This window comes from Arachis ipaensis, chromosome B7 (assembly GCF_059453495.1).
Source record: "Arachis ipaensis isolate K30076 ecotype BB chromosome B7, ASM5945349v1, whole genome shotgun sequence".
In the NCBI taxonomy this organism is placed as follows: Eukaryota; Viridiplantae; Streptophyta; class Magnoliopsida; order Fabales; family Fabaceae; genus Arachis; species Arachis ipaensis.
In genome coordinates, this window is record NC_142442.1 from 76,897,357 (window position 1) to 76,914,829 (window position 17,473).

Genomic DNA, 17,473 nt, shown 5'->3' on the forward strand with positions numbered 1-17,473 from the left:
CCGAATATGATGCGCTACTAGCTGGTTTGAAGTTGGCTAAGGAGGTTGGAGCTCAAAAGCTTATCATCTTCAGCGACTCACAAGTACTCACCTCACAAATAGCAGGAAGCTACCAAGCCAAGGATGCCATCATGAAAATGTACTTGGACAAAACCAAGGAACAGCTTGGACAACTCGGGGAATATGAGGTCCACCACATACCTCGGGAACAGAATGCTCGAGCTGATGCACTCTCAAAACTAGCCAGCACCAAACCAGGGGGCAACAATAGAAGCCTCATCCAGGAAATACTGCAGAACCCATCAATCTCGGAAGAAGAAAAGGTTCTAGCCATAACAGGCCTGGATCAAGGATAGATGACTCCCATAATTAACTACCTCAAAACAGAGACACTCCCCACAGATAAAAAGGAGGTGAAGAGGTTAAAACGGGAGGCACAATACTACACCATCATAAACAATACTCTATATAAAAGAGAAATTTTAGCAGCACTGTTAAAATGTGTGCCGACTTCCAACACAAAGGAAGTTTTAGAAGAAGTACACAGTGGCATCTGTGGCAACCATTTCCGAGCCGGATTCTTTTGGCTGACTTTTCAAAAGGAAGCAACAGAGTTCGTAAAGACATGTCCACCCTGTCAAAAACATGCTAATTTCCATGTTGCCCCACCAGAGGAACTCATCAGTGTAACCTCACCCTGGCCATTTGCAAAATGGGGACTCGACCTCCTCGGTCCCTTCCCCGAAGTATCAGGACAGGTCAAGTTCCTCATTGTAGGGGTAGATTATTTCACAAAGTGGATTGAAGCAGAACCCCTAGCTAATGCCACTACTCAAAGAAGTCGGAAATTCCTATATAGAAACATTGTCACAAGGTTTGGGGTTCTTACTCCATTACCACAGACAACGGCACTCAATTCACAGACGCAGGCTTTAGAAAACTGGTGGCCGACTTGAAAATAAAACACCAATTCACATCTGTAGAAAACCCCCAGGCTAATGGACAGGCAGAAGCCGCCAATAAAGTCATATTAGCCGGGCCAAAATGGAGATTACAGAATGCAAAGGAAGCCTAGGCTAAAGAACTCCCACAAGTCCTATGGGCATATTGGACAACTCCACACTCCACGACAAGGGAATCACCCTTCCGATTAGCTTACAGAATGGAGGCAATGATCCCAGCGGAAGTCGAAGAAGGATCCCCCAGAACGATCCACTACAGTAAAGAAGCCAACTCCCAACTTCAAAAGGAAGAGCTCGACCTACTTCCAGAAATCCGAGAAAGAGCTCGGATCAGGGAGGAAGCGTTAAAATGTCGAATGGCCTCAAGATACAACCAGAAGGTAGTACAGCAAAATTTTGCCAACAACGACCTCATCCGAATCTGAAATGATATCGAAACAAGTCGACCAGGAGAGGGGAAGCTAGCAGCTAACTGGAAAGGACCTTACCGAGTCATAGAGGTACTCGAAAAAGGCTATTACAGGCTGTCCAATCTAGAGGGGCGAGAGCTACCATGGCACGCCTGCAACCTAAGAAGGTATTATAGTTAGGAGATAGTAAAGATCTTAGGTCAAGGTGCACTCTTTTTCCTGAGAAGGTTTTTTAACGAGGCACCAAGCCAAGATCTATAAACTCCCAGAATGAAAAGGGTAAACACCCACATGTACATATTTTTCCTATTTGTCTACTTTTTATTTGGAATAAAACTTTTCAGATTTCCTCTACAAAGCCTCTCTATAGGTCGGCAAGGTGAAAAAATAAATTCATCACCCGACCACGATGAAAACCGAATTCATCGTTTGATTTTGATAAGGGTCGGCAAAGTGAAAACCAAATTCACTGCTCGATCAAGACAAAGCTATAGGTCGGCAAGGTGAGGATCAAACTCATCGTCCGATCACGATAAAATCGACAAAGTTATAAAAAAGTAATCCATAAGCTGAGGCCTGGCCAGCCCTTACTAAAAAAATGGATTACTAATAACTTAAGAACGGACCGACATGAAGAAGTCAGACCAATCGACCAAAGCAACAAAAAGTTATAAAAAGAATCCATAGAAAGAGGCCTGATGAGGTCTGAGAAAAAATGGATTGCTATAACTTGGGATGGACCAATATGAAGAAGTCGGACCAGATTGATCAAAACGACAAAAAGTTATAAAAAGTAATCCATGGCAAGAGGCCTGATCAGCCCTTATCAAAAGTGGATTACTAGAAATAACTTAGAAGGGACCGACATGAAGAAGTTGGCCCAGGGTGATCAAAAGCAACGAAGTTATAAAAAGTAAATCCATAAGAAGAGACCCGCAAAGTCCAAACTAAAAATGGATTACTAAAAATGACTCGCAAGACTCAATGAAAGAAGTCGACCGGCAGAAGGCGTGCGCTAAAAGGGACACAGCTTGACCCAAAAATCCATGACCTCAACAAAATCAAATCTACAAAGTATTCTATCAAGAATGCTAAGAAGAATAGACGAACAAAGCTAGCTTCGACTAAAGCAGGAAATAAAGCACAAAGGCAATCAGAAGAGGTCGGACAGCAAGACTCCAACACTCAAAAGATTCCTGAAAGTGCCAAAAAGATGCAAACAACCATATCATGAAGAAACAAAGCTACTATAATCAACACTCAGAAGGCCACTCGAAAGTCGCTCTCAAGAGTTCAAAAGCATTTATTTTTCCAAATAAAGTTGCCAAGGAAAAAGCAACTACAAAGTCACAGTCAAACAAAAAATAGAGTTCAAAGACCTACAAACCGGGCCATTAAGACACATAAACAAAAACTACAAAGGTTCAAAGATTCTCCAGTAGCAGCATCTCGAGGCGAAGGAGGACAAGTCTAAAGGGGGACAGCGTCGATAGTCTCATCCGCCCGATTTAGAATCTGGACATCAGGATCCGACTCGAAGTGGTCAACCTCAGCTGTTGGAGTTGAAGAAGTCAGCACAACCGAAGCCTTGGTGGATGGCACATGAGGGGGATCTACATCATCATCATCTTCATCCGGGGCAGGGACGATCTTCCCATTTTCCACAATATTGTCTAAACTGAAGAGAGACAGGTCAAGCTCGGGAGCAAGAACTCGGACCTGATCCTTCAAGTTCTCATAAGCAAAAGTCACACTGCCCACGAGATGGCCCTGACGCTCGGCATAATCAGCCCGAGCAGATTCTAACCTCTCCCTAAGCTCTATCACCTCACCATAAACCCGAACATAGCTATCCTTATGCTTTAATGCCGTCTCCTCAGCCAGGTTCGCAGAAGCCACCACAGTAGTCGCCCGAATCTTCTCACTTTTCAACTCTTTTCTGACTTGGCTACCTCCATAAAAGCCTTGGTCGCATGAACAGGAAGATCCTGGGCAGTTCGGAACAAGGCTGCTCCCATGTGTACCAACTTAATACCGCTTCGGGTAATGAAGTCCAGATGATGAAGAATGGATACAGCATCAGTAGGGACAACATCATAAGGGGCAATTTGATGATCGACAAACCCCACAGCATCAAAATTAGGGGCGTCCAAATTAAAAGGCTCAACAGTCCTCTGTCTTTTTGGAGGAGGACCGGCAGTAGGAGAAGAGGTAGCAGCAGAATTTTGGGGCGGATCAACAAAATGGACCTGAGGAGTAGGAATCATCCTCCTCGGCCCAGCAGTGCTCAAGATCGGCCCTTTAGGAGGAACCTGAGAAGATTCTTCCCCAGCAGCCTTAGCCGAGATGTTCTGGGCAGCGGTAGCTTTCTTCGCCTTCTTAAAGGCCTTTATGGAGTCATTAGTCTTCGCCATCTCTGAAAAAACAAAAGGGGATCAGCAGAAGACAAGTTACAAATTGGAAGAAAAGGAACAAAATTAACAACGACAAACAAGTAAAAAGAAGTCGACCACTACCTAGCTCAGCTCGGAGAAGTGAGGGATCCCCTAAAAATCTCTTAATATCAAGATGAGGAGGTTGCCCCCAAATCTCCTCCAATACATTCATAAAGGCCTGTTCGACCTCATCCAGCATCTCCCACGAATATCTAGAGACTACCACATTCTTTTGCCAACATAAGGGGAAGGTAGGTTCATTATTTGACTCCAAGAAAAATGGACGAGTTCCTTCAACAGCTTGGACCTGAAAGTAATAATTCTTAAAGTCCCTAAAGGACTCATCATACATGGAAAAAACTTTCTTTCCCTGGACAGATCGGAAAGAAACCCAAGAAGCTTTCTTTTTTGAAGAAATCCCAGGCTTAGTCAAAACAAAGAGATAAAGAAAGAGGGTTTGAGAAGGCTTAACATCTAGTTCTTGACATAGCAACTGAAAGATCTTAATAAAGCCCCATGAGTTTGGATGAAGTTGGGATGGAGCTACATTATACGACGACAACAAATCGGTCTCAAAGAAAGTAAAAGGAATGGTGGTGTTCATTTGGCTGAAAAAATAGTCATAAGCAAAAAAGAAGGGATGTTCCCCCTGGATCGGAGAAGGAAACCAAACCCTCTCGTCAGGGTTAGGCGCTACTAATTCATAATTCTTCTCTTGATCTCTACTACTATAGATCCAGTGATGCTTTCTAAGCTCCACACAGTATTCAAAATTAACCACGGAAACGCACATCAAGACGAGGGAGTCCAGCCAGTCAGACATGCCCTCGGGGACTTTGGAGGATGTCTTGACAATATTTTTGTGAGAAGACATGGTCAACTAGTCCTATAGCAAGAAAAAGAAAAATGGATTACTAAGCAAAGCATCTCAGGCAAATCAAGAAATCAGCTCGGACAAATATGGATACAACTTAGACTAAAACATACAACAGTGAAAGGAGACCCCAAGACTCACACCAAGGTCCAGGGGCATCCTTTGGAGGAAGTAACAGGGTGAGGACTGTAACAACCCTGATTTTCGAGTAGGTGAGATCTTTTCTGAAAGTACGGATTTCTTCGAAAGATCATTAAGGGGAGAACCTCTGCTATATCATCAAGCATCTCAATCTTCATTGTCATTATATTATCTTTAATTCAGGACCTTATTGGAGATAAGCCCGACAACGCAATTGCGAAGAACCTAGTTTTTGAACCGTATCGGTTAGGAGTTTTGATTCTAGTTTTCGTAAATAGTCTCTGTTTGACGAAACGGACTCAATTAATGAGAGAAGAGAGATATTAGAATTAGAAGATGCTTGAATGATATTATAAGGTTACCTGTTCTGTTTTAGTTAAAAACAGGAAATAGGTTTAATCGGGTTCACAGTTTACTGGTGCAGCTTTGCACCAGCACTCTCTGATGACTTTAGCAATGCTAAGGCCTCATCATACATGTTCTATTCTCATAATAAATATGTTACTAGTGTCATTTATGCTAGTAGCTCAGAAAATAATTTTTAGAGATGTTTTTACAAGTGTTCCGATACATCTAGTTTTTGTAGTTATACACCTCAGATATTTTAATATTATTTTAACCCACCTCCAAGCCAACCAATCACAACTCACCCTACACCCCCAAGACACTCCAAGGCTGTCTCATTTCTTCATTTTGGACGAAAATAACAAGAGAGAAAAGAAAGAAACTTTCATGAACACTTAATCTTCAAAGCTTGATTTCTTCTAAACTAAAACTCAAATCAAAACTCCGATTTCACCAAAATGATCCTCTCTTCTTTCTCTACATAACCATATAACATATCAAGGCTAGAAATAAGGTGAGATGGCTGTCTCCCTCCCTCTTCAATTCGGTTTTCAAGGAAACATGCTTAAACAAGTGTTTTCTTGATGTTCTTCCTTAGATCTCTTGCTTAGCTTGACTTGTGGGCCAAAGATCTTTGATTTTCTGCACGTTTAAGGTGAGGATAACCTTCCTAAGATGCTGCTAAAGTTTGTTTAGTTGATGGTTTAGAGTTTTAAAGTTATTCTTGATGTGTTTTAGGAGGAAAAAGTGCCTTAAGAACACTTCAAAGAGTAACCGAATTTGGAGCAACAAATCAAGGTAGGGTGTAACGAAATTAATCTTGCTTATTTGTGTTTGAGTTGTGTGAATGTTGTATGATTTGGCTGTGCTAAAAATTGGTTGCATATATGATTCATTCTTGGTGAAAATTTGGTGAAATTTTGATGAAATTTGATGAAATTCAAGCTTTGAGTTCATGTTGTTAGGGCTGCTGGAAAAACAAAAACCTAGGCCTAAATTGAGGTTTAATTTGTGTTAAAATCATGTGGAAAATATGGGGTTTTAGTGGCTGCTAATTTATTATGAATTATGGTAAAATCGGTTGCTGAAAAGACTGAAAAACGGGTAAAAACAGAGAAAGAATCTGAAGAATTTATGAAGAACACGAAGAACACTTTGAGTGTGATAAAGAATATTGAAGAACACCTTTTAGATCTTAAACAGGGAAGGTTGTAATTGTTTTGGTGTTTGAGGGGTTTTTTGGTAATTTCTGAAAGTTAGGGTGGTTAAAATAGAAATACTAAAAGTTACTGGGGTAAAAAGTTAATTTTGAAAGAGAAAAGGTAAAGGCAAGTTAATTTTCGAAAATTTAATGATAAAATAATAAATAGTAATAAAATATTAAATAATAATATTTAATTAAAAATAATATTTTAATAAAAATAATAAAATAATACGGAAAAGGCAGTTTTCTGTAAAAGCTTTAGAAAGACAACTTTAAGTGCAGAATCTCATAATTACCTTCATAAAATACTTACGGAGTGGTAATAACATGTTAGTGAGGCAAAGATAAAGGAAAGATAAAAAGTTAAAGAAAAGATAAAAACCAAAGAAAAGTCTGTATAGTTTTAATGACAAAAAAACAAACAGAAATTAGTTTTAATGAACCTATACTTGGGACAGGCTAACTATTTATACCGAAATTTGCATAAGCTTTAAATACATATGTTAAGCAGAGAAATCATAGCAGAGTAAAGAAATACAGAGAACAGAATAACCAGAGAAAAGTAAAGATACAGAGAAAAGAGTAACTAGAGCATAATAAAGGGATACAGAGAAAAGAATAATTAGAGCAGAGTAAAAAGACCAAGAGAAAAGAGTAACGTGATAAAGAGAAATGGTTTGAGTTGAAATGTTGTAAAAGTAAGAGCTATAGAGTTTGTATAGCATGATTGAACAGATAAAGAAAGAGGTACTGCAGAGAAAGAAAGAGGTATTGCATAAGAATGTGAAAGTGATGACGAATAATGAAAATGTTAATGAATGATGATAATGCGAATGATTATGTAAGAATCTGTTGCAGAGAGGCAGTCAGATAGACGGTGGTACGACCACTGAGAACGCTTTCCTGGGATACCTTGCTATAATATTTTGCTGTAGGACAGAGGTTGATTACAGAGGTATCGAGATCAGTGTGCTCCTGTAAGACAGAAGTTGCTTATAGTAAGTGTGCTGTTGCTCCTGTAAGACAGAGGTTGCTTACAGTGAGTGTGTTGGGTGTGTATCGGCTAATAAGTGCCACCATGCAAGACAAAGGTTGCTTGTAGTGGGTATTGCCAATAGGAAAGCCTTATCCAGACAGAGGTTGCTGGGTAACATCGGGAGCGGGTATGTAACCGACAAATGAGCTCATTACCTGCACTAGGGCTAGACATGCATCATATTTGGTTGCGCATTTCCTCTGTTATGGTTGTTGTTTGAACGTATGCTTTCTTTGTTTGTATTCTATTCTTTGTGTTTGTGTTTGTGTTATTTTCTTGTATTCTTCTATTTTTGTTCTGCTATCTGTTTTCTCTATCTTCTCTATTTATCGGTATCTTCTATTTACTGCTTTCTGTATTCTACTATTTAGCTGCGAAACAACACGGAATTAATGAACTTAACAAATAACCCCGGCCCTACTAAGAACTCCCCAGTTCTTACCCCTTCTCTCTCTCTTCCCCCTTCAGATGGAAGCATGAGTACCCTTCCGTAGTTCACTGACGATCGTTCAGAAAAAGGATTCCACTCTGAATAGTCTTCTGAGTCTAGAGTGAACTCCGTTATCTATTTATATGTATATACCGTGGGACCAGCCGATATCTATGCCCCGTTTATCTACGAACTTTAACCTACTTCCTTCGTACGATGTTGTTGTTATGCGGCCACTCAATAAAGTACCAGTGATATGCTCTAAGACGACGTATGATCATTCATAGGAGTAGTAGAAGATGTTCCACCTTTTGATGACGTTCCACCTTACTTGAGTTTTGAAGACTTAGAACGTACTTTCCCTCGCTTTAGTAGTTTAGAGGGACTAGGTGAGTATAGAGTCTAAGCTAGCCTGGGTGCTAGCTTAAGGACTTTTTGAACAGGTCAGGACCTGGGATATTGTATGTATATATATGTATATAGTTATTATTTAACTATATCTAGGGGTGTCCTAACTAAAGATTTTTACTGTAATAAAGGCTGAATCACAGAATGTTATCAACTGCTTGATATGTATTTATGTGTGGTTGTTTATAACTATTTTATCTACTATTAGTTGTAAATTGATTATGAATGATTCTGTTTATTAACCCAAACATTTTTAAAAAAACGTACCTCGCAAAATAACTACGTTTTTAACAACGAATCAGGCTCATATAATAATTAATAGATAATAATTAGGAAGACAAGTTGGTAGGCTCAGTTTCTAGTATGATCATGACGTACCAGAAATTGGGTCGTTACAATTTGGTATCAGAGCAGTTTGTTCCCAGTAGAGCCTGGGGAGTGGACTGACTATGCTTCATTGGATACTCTGCTTATGTGTCTCATGCCGTTAGGGTATCTTTAAGATACATTTGGCATGAATATCTATGAGCACTCATTTTGGGAATGTTCATGCTTAACTTGAGATATTAAGATTGGTCACCTTAATGTTGATTGTTTGGTATGGATAAGACCTCAATGACTATGAATAGGCATGGTTTAATCGAGATCCGAATGATGAATTGATGTGAGCCACAGCTATCCTCATAGCTATTATGATCTCCATGGCTATGACTATGTGAGATTTAGATGCTGTAAGGAACGAACCGATCTTTTTGTTAGGATGGCTTGAAGAAAAAAAAGATCACTTGAAAATGGATTCTTGCACGCGGCTGAAATTTTGAGGGCAAAATTTTCTTTTAGGAGGGTAGAATGTAACAACCCCGATTTTCTAGTAGGTGAGACGATCTTTTCTGAAAGCACGGATTTCTCCGGAAGATCATTAAGGGGAGAACCTCTGCTATATCATCAAGCATCTCAATCCTCATTGTCATTATATTATCTTTAATTCAAGACCTTAGTGGAGATAAGCCCGACAATGCAATTGCGAAGAACCTAGTTTTTGAATCGTATCGGTTAGGTGTTTTGATTCTAGTTTTCGTAAATAGTCTCTGTTTGATGAACTGGACTCGATTAATGAGAGAAGAGAGATAATAGTATAATATTATCATTATATTAGTATTAGAAGATGCTTGAATGATATTATAAGGTTACCTGGTCTGTTTTAGTTAAAAATAGGAAATAGTTTTATCCGGGTTCAGCACTCTCTGATGACTAGCAATACTAAGGCCTCATCATACATGTTCTATTCTCATAATAAATATGTTACTAGTGTCATTTATGCTAGTAGCTCAGAAAATAATTTTTAGAGATGTTTTTACAAGTGTTCCGATACATCTAGTTTTAGTAGTTATACATTTGAGATATTTTAATATTATTTTAACCCACCTCCAAGCCAACCAATCACAACTCACCCTAAACCCCCAAGACACTCCAAGGCTGTCTCATTTCTTCATTTTGGATGAAAATAACAAGACAGAAAAGAGAGAAACTTTCATGAACACTTAATCTTCAAAGCTTGATTTCTTCTAAACTAAAACTCAACATCAAAACTCCGATTTCACCAAAATGATCCTCTCTTATTTCTCTACATAACCATATAACATATCAAGGCTGTAAATAAGGTGAGATGGTTGTCTCCCTCCCTCTTCAATTCGGTTTTCAAGGAAACATGCTTAAACAAGTGTTTTCTTAATGTTCTTCCTTAGATCTCTTGCTTAGCTTGACTTGTGGGCCAAAGATCTTTGATTTCCGGTACATTTGAGGTGAGGATAACCTTCCTAAGATGCTGCTGAAGTTTGTTTAGTTGATGGTTTAGAGTTTTAAAGTTGTTCTTGATGTGTTTTAGGAGGAAAAAGTGCTTTAAGAACACTTCAAAGAGTAACCGGATTTGGAGCAACAAATCAAGGTAGGGTGTAATGAAATTAAACTTGATTATTTGTGTTTGAGTTGTGTGAATGTTGTATGATTTGGCTGTGCTAAAAATTGGTTGCATATATGATTCATTCTTGGTGAAAATTTGGTGAAATTTTGATGAAATTTGATGAAATTCAAGCTTTGAGTTCATGTTGTTAGGGCTGCTGGAAAAACGAAACCCTAGGCCTAAATTGAGGTTCAATTTCTGTTAAAATCATGTGTAAAAGATGGGGTTTTAGTGGCTGCTAATTTATTATGAATTATGGTAAAAATCGGTTGTTGAAAAGACTGAAAAACGGGTAAAAACAGAGAAAGAATCTGAAGAATTTATGAAGAACACGAAGAACACTTTGAGTGTGATAAAGAACATTTAAGAACACCTTTTAGATCTTAAAAAGGGCAAGGTTGTAATTATTTTGGTGTTTGAGGGGTTATTTGGTAATTTCTGAAAGTTAGGAAGGTTAAAGTAGAAATATTAAAAGTTACCGGGGTAAAAAGTTAATTTTGAAAGTGAAAAGGTAAAGGCAAGTTAATTTTCGAAAATTTAATGATAAAATAATAAATAGTAATAAAATATTAAATAATAATATTTAATTAAAAATAATATTTTAGTAAAAATAATAAAATAATACGGAAAAGACAGTTTTCTGTAAAAGCTTTAGAAAGACAACTTTAAGTGTAGAATCTCATAATTACCTTCATAAAATACTTAGGGAGTGGTAATAACATGTTAATGAGGCAAAGACAAAGGAAAGATAAAAAGTTAAAGAAAAGATAAAAACTAAAGAAAAGTCTGTAAAGTTTTAATGACAGACAAACAGATAGAAATTAGTGAACTAACTAGGGCAATATAGATAGTCCTTGAGTTGCGGCTAGGGTTAGGTATAATATGAAGAGTTAAACTATTTCAGTATAGACTTAATGAACCTATACTTGGGACAGGCTAACTATTCATACCGAAATTTTACATGAGCTTTAAATACATATGTTAAGCAGAGAAATCATAGCAGAGTAAAAAAACACAGAGAATAGAGTAACCGGAGAAAAGTAAAGATACAGAGAAAAGAGTAACTAGAGCATAATAAAGGGATACAGAGAAAAGAATAATTAAAGCAGAGTAAAAAGACAAAGAGAAAAGAGTAACATGATAAACAGAAATGGTTTGAGTTGAAATGTTGTAAAAGTAAGAGCTATAGAGTTTGTATAGCATGATTGAATAGATAAAGAATGAGGTACTGCAGAGAAAGAAAGAGGTACTGCATAAGAATGTGAAAGTGATGATGAATAATGAAAATGTTAATGAATGATGATAATGAGAATGATTATGTAAGAATCTGTTGCAAAGAGGCAGTCAGATAGATGGTGGTACGACCACTGAGAACGCTTTCCTGGGATACCTTGCTATAATGTTTTGCTGTAAGACAGAGGTTGCTTACAAAGGTATCGAGATCAGTGTGCTCCTGTAAGACAGAGGTTGCTTAAAGTGAGTATGCTGTTGCTCCTGTAAAACAGAGGTTGCTTACAGTGAGTGTGTTGCACTCATGTAAGACAAAAGTTGCTTACAGTGAGTGTGTTGTGCTCCTGTAAGATAGAGGTTGCTTACAGTGAGTGTGTTGGGCGTATATCGGCTAATAAGTGCTGCCATGCAAGACAAAGGTTGCTTGCAGTGGGTATTGCCAACAGGAAAGCCTTATCCAGACAGAGGTTGCTAGGTAACATCGGGAGCCGATATGTAACCGACAAATGAGCTCATTACCTGCACTAGGGCTAGACATGCATCATATTTGGTTGCGCATTTCCTCTGTTATGGTTTTTGTTTGAATGTATGCTTTCTTTGTTTGTATTGTATTCTCTGTGTTTGTGTTCGTGTTATTTTCTTGTATTCTTCTGTTTTTGTTCTGCTATCTGTTTTCTCTATCTTCTCTATTTATCGGTATCTTCTATTTACTGCTTTCTGTATTCTACTATTTAGTTGCAAAAAAACACGGAATTAATGAACTTAACTAATAACCCCGGCCCTACTAAGAACTCCCCAGTTCTTACCCCTTCTCTCTCCCTTCCCCCTTTAGATGGAAGCATGAGTACCCTTCCGTAGTTCGCTGACGATCGTTCACAAAAAGGATTCCGCTCTAAATAGTCTTCTAAGTTTAGAGTGAACTCCGTTATCTGTTTATATGTATATACCGTGGGACCAGCCGACATCTATGCCCCGTTTATCTACGAACTTTAACCTAATTCGTTCGTACGATGTTGTTGTTATGCGGCCACTCAATAAAGTACCAGTGATATGCTCTAAGACGACGTATGATCATTCACAGGAGTAGTAGAAGATGTTCCACCTTTTGATGACGTTCCACCTGACTTGAGTTTTGAAGACTTAGAACGTACTTTCCCTCGCTTTAGTAGTTTAGAGGGACTAGATGAGTATAGAGTCTAAGCTAGCCTGGGTGCCAGCTTAGGGACTTCTTGAACAGGTCAGGACCTGGGATATTGTATGTATATATATGTATATAGTTATTATTTAGCTATATCTAGGGGTGTTCTAACTAAAGATTTTTACTCTAATAAAGGCTGAATCACGGAATGTTATCAACTGCTTGATATGTATTTCTGTGTGGTTGTTTATAACTGTTTTATCTACTATCAGTATTGAATTGATTATGAATGATTCTGTTTATTAACCCAAACATTTTTAAAAAAAAAGTACCTCACAAAATAACTACGTTTTTAACAACGAATCAGGCTCATATAATAATTAATAGATAATAATTAGGAAGACAAGTTGGTAGCGCTCAGTTTCTAGTATGATCATGACGTACTAGAAATTGGGTTGTTACAAGGACTCAGAAAAAATCTACAAGACTACATCCTAACATCTTTCAGCAAGAAAATAACTCTCTTTCAACAAACGACACTCTGAGAAGAAAGTCATGAATCAAAAAGTCATCAAATAACCATCTTTTTACAAAACTATCAGCAAAGGAAAAACTATCAACATCAAATAGGTCAAATGGAAATCATCAAAGGCGCAATCTTTTTCAGAATCAAGCAGTTCATAAGCCTCAAAATCAAAAGATACAATCAGAAACAATAACAACATTTCAAAACCCTAAATGTGTCAACTACCAAGAAACAACGAAGGGTCCTACAAATTAAATAAGCCCTAAAACAGCGCATATAGCAGAAATGATCGGGCACAGCAAGCAAAGAAGGATTCAAATTTTCTAACTTTTCCTAAGCAAAGATCAAAACTTTCACAATATCCAAGCATAAAAAAGAACGACGTAAAAAAGAGAAGAGAAAGTAGACCTACCTGCAGCAGGAAAGAGACGATAAATGCTGAGAAATTGAAGCAACAAACGAGGCTGCACCAAACGATCACCTTTCGAACAAAAGAACAAAGCGCCAATAGTCACCTCTGAAAACAAGGAAAATTGTAAAGATGTGAAAACTTAGGAACGAGCGAAAATGAAGAGTCCTAGGCGAGCCAGAAAACGCAAGAACAGATGGGTAAAAGATGGAGTTACAGTAAGCAAAGAGAAGAAGAAACTGAAGCGAAGTCTTTTAAAAGTTCAAAAAGAAATGTGAAAGAGGGAAACAGAAAAGAAGAGGAGTTAGTGGGCATTAAAGAACCCTCACACATTCCCGAGAAGAATACAAACACAAAAACGCACGTTTCAAACTAAAAGGAGTGAAGGAAAACGCTTCACATTTAAGAAGCCTCAGCTGGACCAACCAAAGTGCTCGAGCTCGGCTTCTCCAAAGAAGGATTGAAGTCGTAAAAAAGGACTCGACCTCAAAAGGAAGACCACGCTCGAGCAGGGGCACTGTTCATGCCCTGGGTCGAGCTGTACGACCCAGGCTGATTGACGACAAGTCGACCGACCTCTTCAGGTCAGGATTACCCGACCTCTTCTTAAAGAGTTCGGCCAAATCACCAAGGAGAAGCCCAAAAAGGGCCCAAACAGAGGAACACGACCCAAATCCAAAGGCAGCCCAAGCCTAGAGAGATAAGGGCGATTCCCTTGAAGATAAGATGACTTCACTTAAAGATAAGATAAGATAGTTATCTTATCTCCAGAAAGGTCACTCCACACCATTATAAATACACTAGAGAACCTAGGTATAACTCATACTCTGATTCTACTAAAAGACCTGCTTAATACCCTTGCTAACTTAAGCATTGGAGTCCCTTGCAGGTACCACCACCCTCCGGTGACAAAGGATCAGCAGCACCCTTGGTGTGGGAAATCGTGATTCACACTTTTCACATCTCTGCACAACTAACCAGCAAGTGCACTGGGTCATCCAAGTAATAAACCTTACATGAGTAAGGGTGATGAACGTAAATATTCTTATGCCGGTTGGAAACTAATGATGAATCCGATCGTGAGTATAGTCTAACCAACACATGAATACCGCATCAAACAATTCTAAAATCTATGACCGAGAGTATTGATCCCGGGTCGTTCTCCCTAGGAATTGCTTTGGAATGTGTATCATTGATTAGGAACGCTTTTATGGTTGAGAATTGGTGCAAGAATTCAAACAACCAAGGCAATCAATAATTAATTGAAATAAAAGCCTTGGCCAAGGGTAAGCATTGGAAGTTCCATCATTATAGTCTCCTTTAATTATGATAAGAATTGATTGTTGCTTCACTTAGTTAACCCCCTAACAATGGAGGAAAGTCAAATGAGAGTAAATAACTTGAGTCACAAGTCCTAGTCTCACCCTAGGGAAGTCTAGCTTTAGTGTACTCCAAGTCAATTAGCAATTCTCAACTCATAATCTACAATTGATATAAACTATTCAAGTGTCTCCAATAACTCAACCCCTAAACCAAGTGAGAGAAATCTACTCCATAGCTAAGGTTGTCATTATCACAAACAATTGGTAGGCAATTATAGACAACATGATGCAATTGAGAGAAGAGAATTGAATCAAAGCTATCTAATCCAAACAATCATCAACAATCAAACAATTGAATGAAACCTCAATTCATTAATCCAAATTAAAAGTAACAAAATGAACCAAATCTAGATCTAAGGAATTGAATCAAAAGAACATCAATTAAGAGTAGAGGAAGAGTAGATCTACACTTGTAGCAAAACAAAAGGTCAATTATCAATAGATCTCACCAAGAATTCCAAGGAGACTTGCAATGGAGGATGAAAACCTAGAGAGAAGTTGTAGCTTCTCTCTCTAGAAATAAAAGGTAACTAACTTGCTAAAAAATCTAGAATTATGACTAATTGTCCTAACACTCCTAATCCTTGGACTTCTTAAGCTTTTCCCTCCAAAATCTGCTCCAAAACAGGGCCTGGGAATCTCCTGAAATTGCTCGGCACGTGTTTTATTTAAAAAATCATGTGCGCACATCGACGCGTAAGCGCACTGCACGCGTACGCGTCCTTGGGCTCTTTTGCGATTTGCGCGCAGGCGTACAGTGCGTGCGAGCGTCATAAGGGATATGGCCCAGCCATATAGGCATGCCGGCTCCTCGCTCAGCTCCATTGTGCTGGCTCTGGGTGAACGCATCCACGCGTATGCGCACTGTGCACGTGCGCATGTGATGAGCGGATAATTTATACGCTTTTTAGCATTGTTTTTAAGTAGTTTTCAGCATATTTTAATTACTTTTTAGTATATTTTTATTAGTTTTTATTCGAAATTCACATTTCTGGACTTTGCTATGAGTTTGTGTGATTTTCTATGATTTCAGGTATTTTCTGGCTGAAATTGAGGGACCTGAGCAAAAATCTGATTCAGAGGCTGAAAAAGGACTGCAGATGCTGTTGGATTCTGACCTCCCTTCACTTGAAATGGATTTTCTGGAGCTACAAAAGTCCAATTGGTGCACTCTCAATTGCGTTGGAAAGTAGACATACAGGACTTTACAGCAATATATAATAGTCCATACTTTGCCCAAGTTATGACAACGCAAATTGGCGTTTAACGCCAAGTCTTTACCCTTTTCTGGCGTTAAACGCCAGAAACAGGTTGCAAACCAGAGTTAAAAGCCAGAAACAGGCTACAACCTAGCGTTTAACTCCAAGAGAAGCCTCTACACATGTAAAGCTCAATGCTCAGTCCAAGCACACACCAAGTGGGCCCCGGAAGTGGATTTCTGCACTATCTGCACTTAGTTACTTATTTTCTGTAACCCTAGCTATTAGTTTAGCATAAAACAACTTTTAGAGACTTACTATAGGGCGGATGACATTTTACATGTTTCATATTGTATTTCTGACGGTATGAGTCTCTAAACCCCATGGTTGGGGTGAGGAGCTTTGGTGTGTTTTGATGAATTAATGCAATTACTACTGTTTTTCATTCAATCACGCTTGTTTCTATTCTAAGATATTCACTTGCACTTCACTCTAATGAATGTGATGATCCGTGACACTCATCATCATTCTCACCTATGAACGCGTGCCTGACAACCACCTCCATTATATCTGCATTAGCTTGAGTGTGTATCTCTTAGCCTCCTGGTTCACGATCAGAGTCTTCATGGTATAGGCTAGAATTATTGGCGGCCATTCCTGAGATCCGAAAAGTCTAAACCTTGTCTGTGGTATTCCGAGTAGGATCTGGGAAGGGATGACTATGACGAGCTTCAAACTCACGAGTGTTGGGCGTCGTGACAGACGCAAAAGAATCAATGGATTCTATTCTAACATGAGTGAGAACCGACAGATGATTAGCTGTGTGATGAGAGGAACTTTTGCGTGGTCTAGAAACTTGCAGATAAATCCTCGTTGCAAGTATAGTCTCTAAACCTTCAAAAGTCCTTTCATACAAATGTTTTGGTTGTCACAAGTAACAAACCCCTTAAATAAATTGATAACCGAAGTATTCAAACCTCGGGTCGTCTTCTCAAGGAACTGCAGGGAAGTATGTTCTTATTTTTGGTTATGGAGATTGTAGATTTGGGGTTTCAAGAATGAGGAACGAATATGACAAATAATTTAAATAGCAATTAAAAATAAATAAATAACTGTAAAATAAACTTTTGACAAGGTATGAGAAATTAGAGGTCCTATCCTGGCTATCCTTATCAATGATGATAATAATTGAATCTTAATTCCACTTCGTTAGCCTTTACTAATATAAACGAAGGTCAAGAGATTAATTGGGTTGATCTTCAGATCCTATTTGTTTCCTTAGAAAAGATTGGGATTATTGAAGTTCAATTCAATTAACAAAGATAACAATTATCAATCATGTTTGAGTTTGATAACTCCAGAGTTACTGATTTCTTAACCAAAA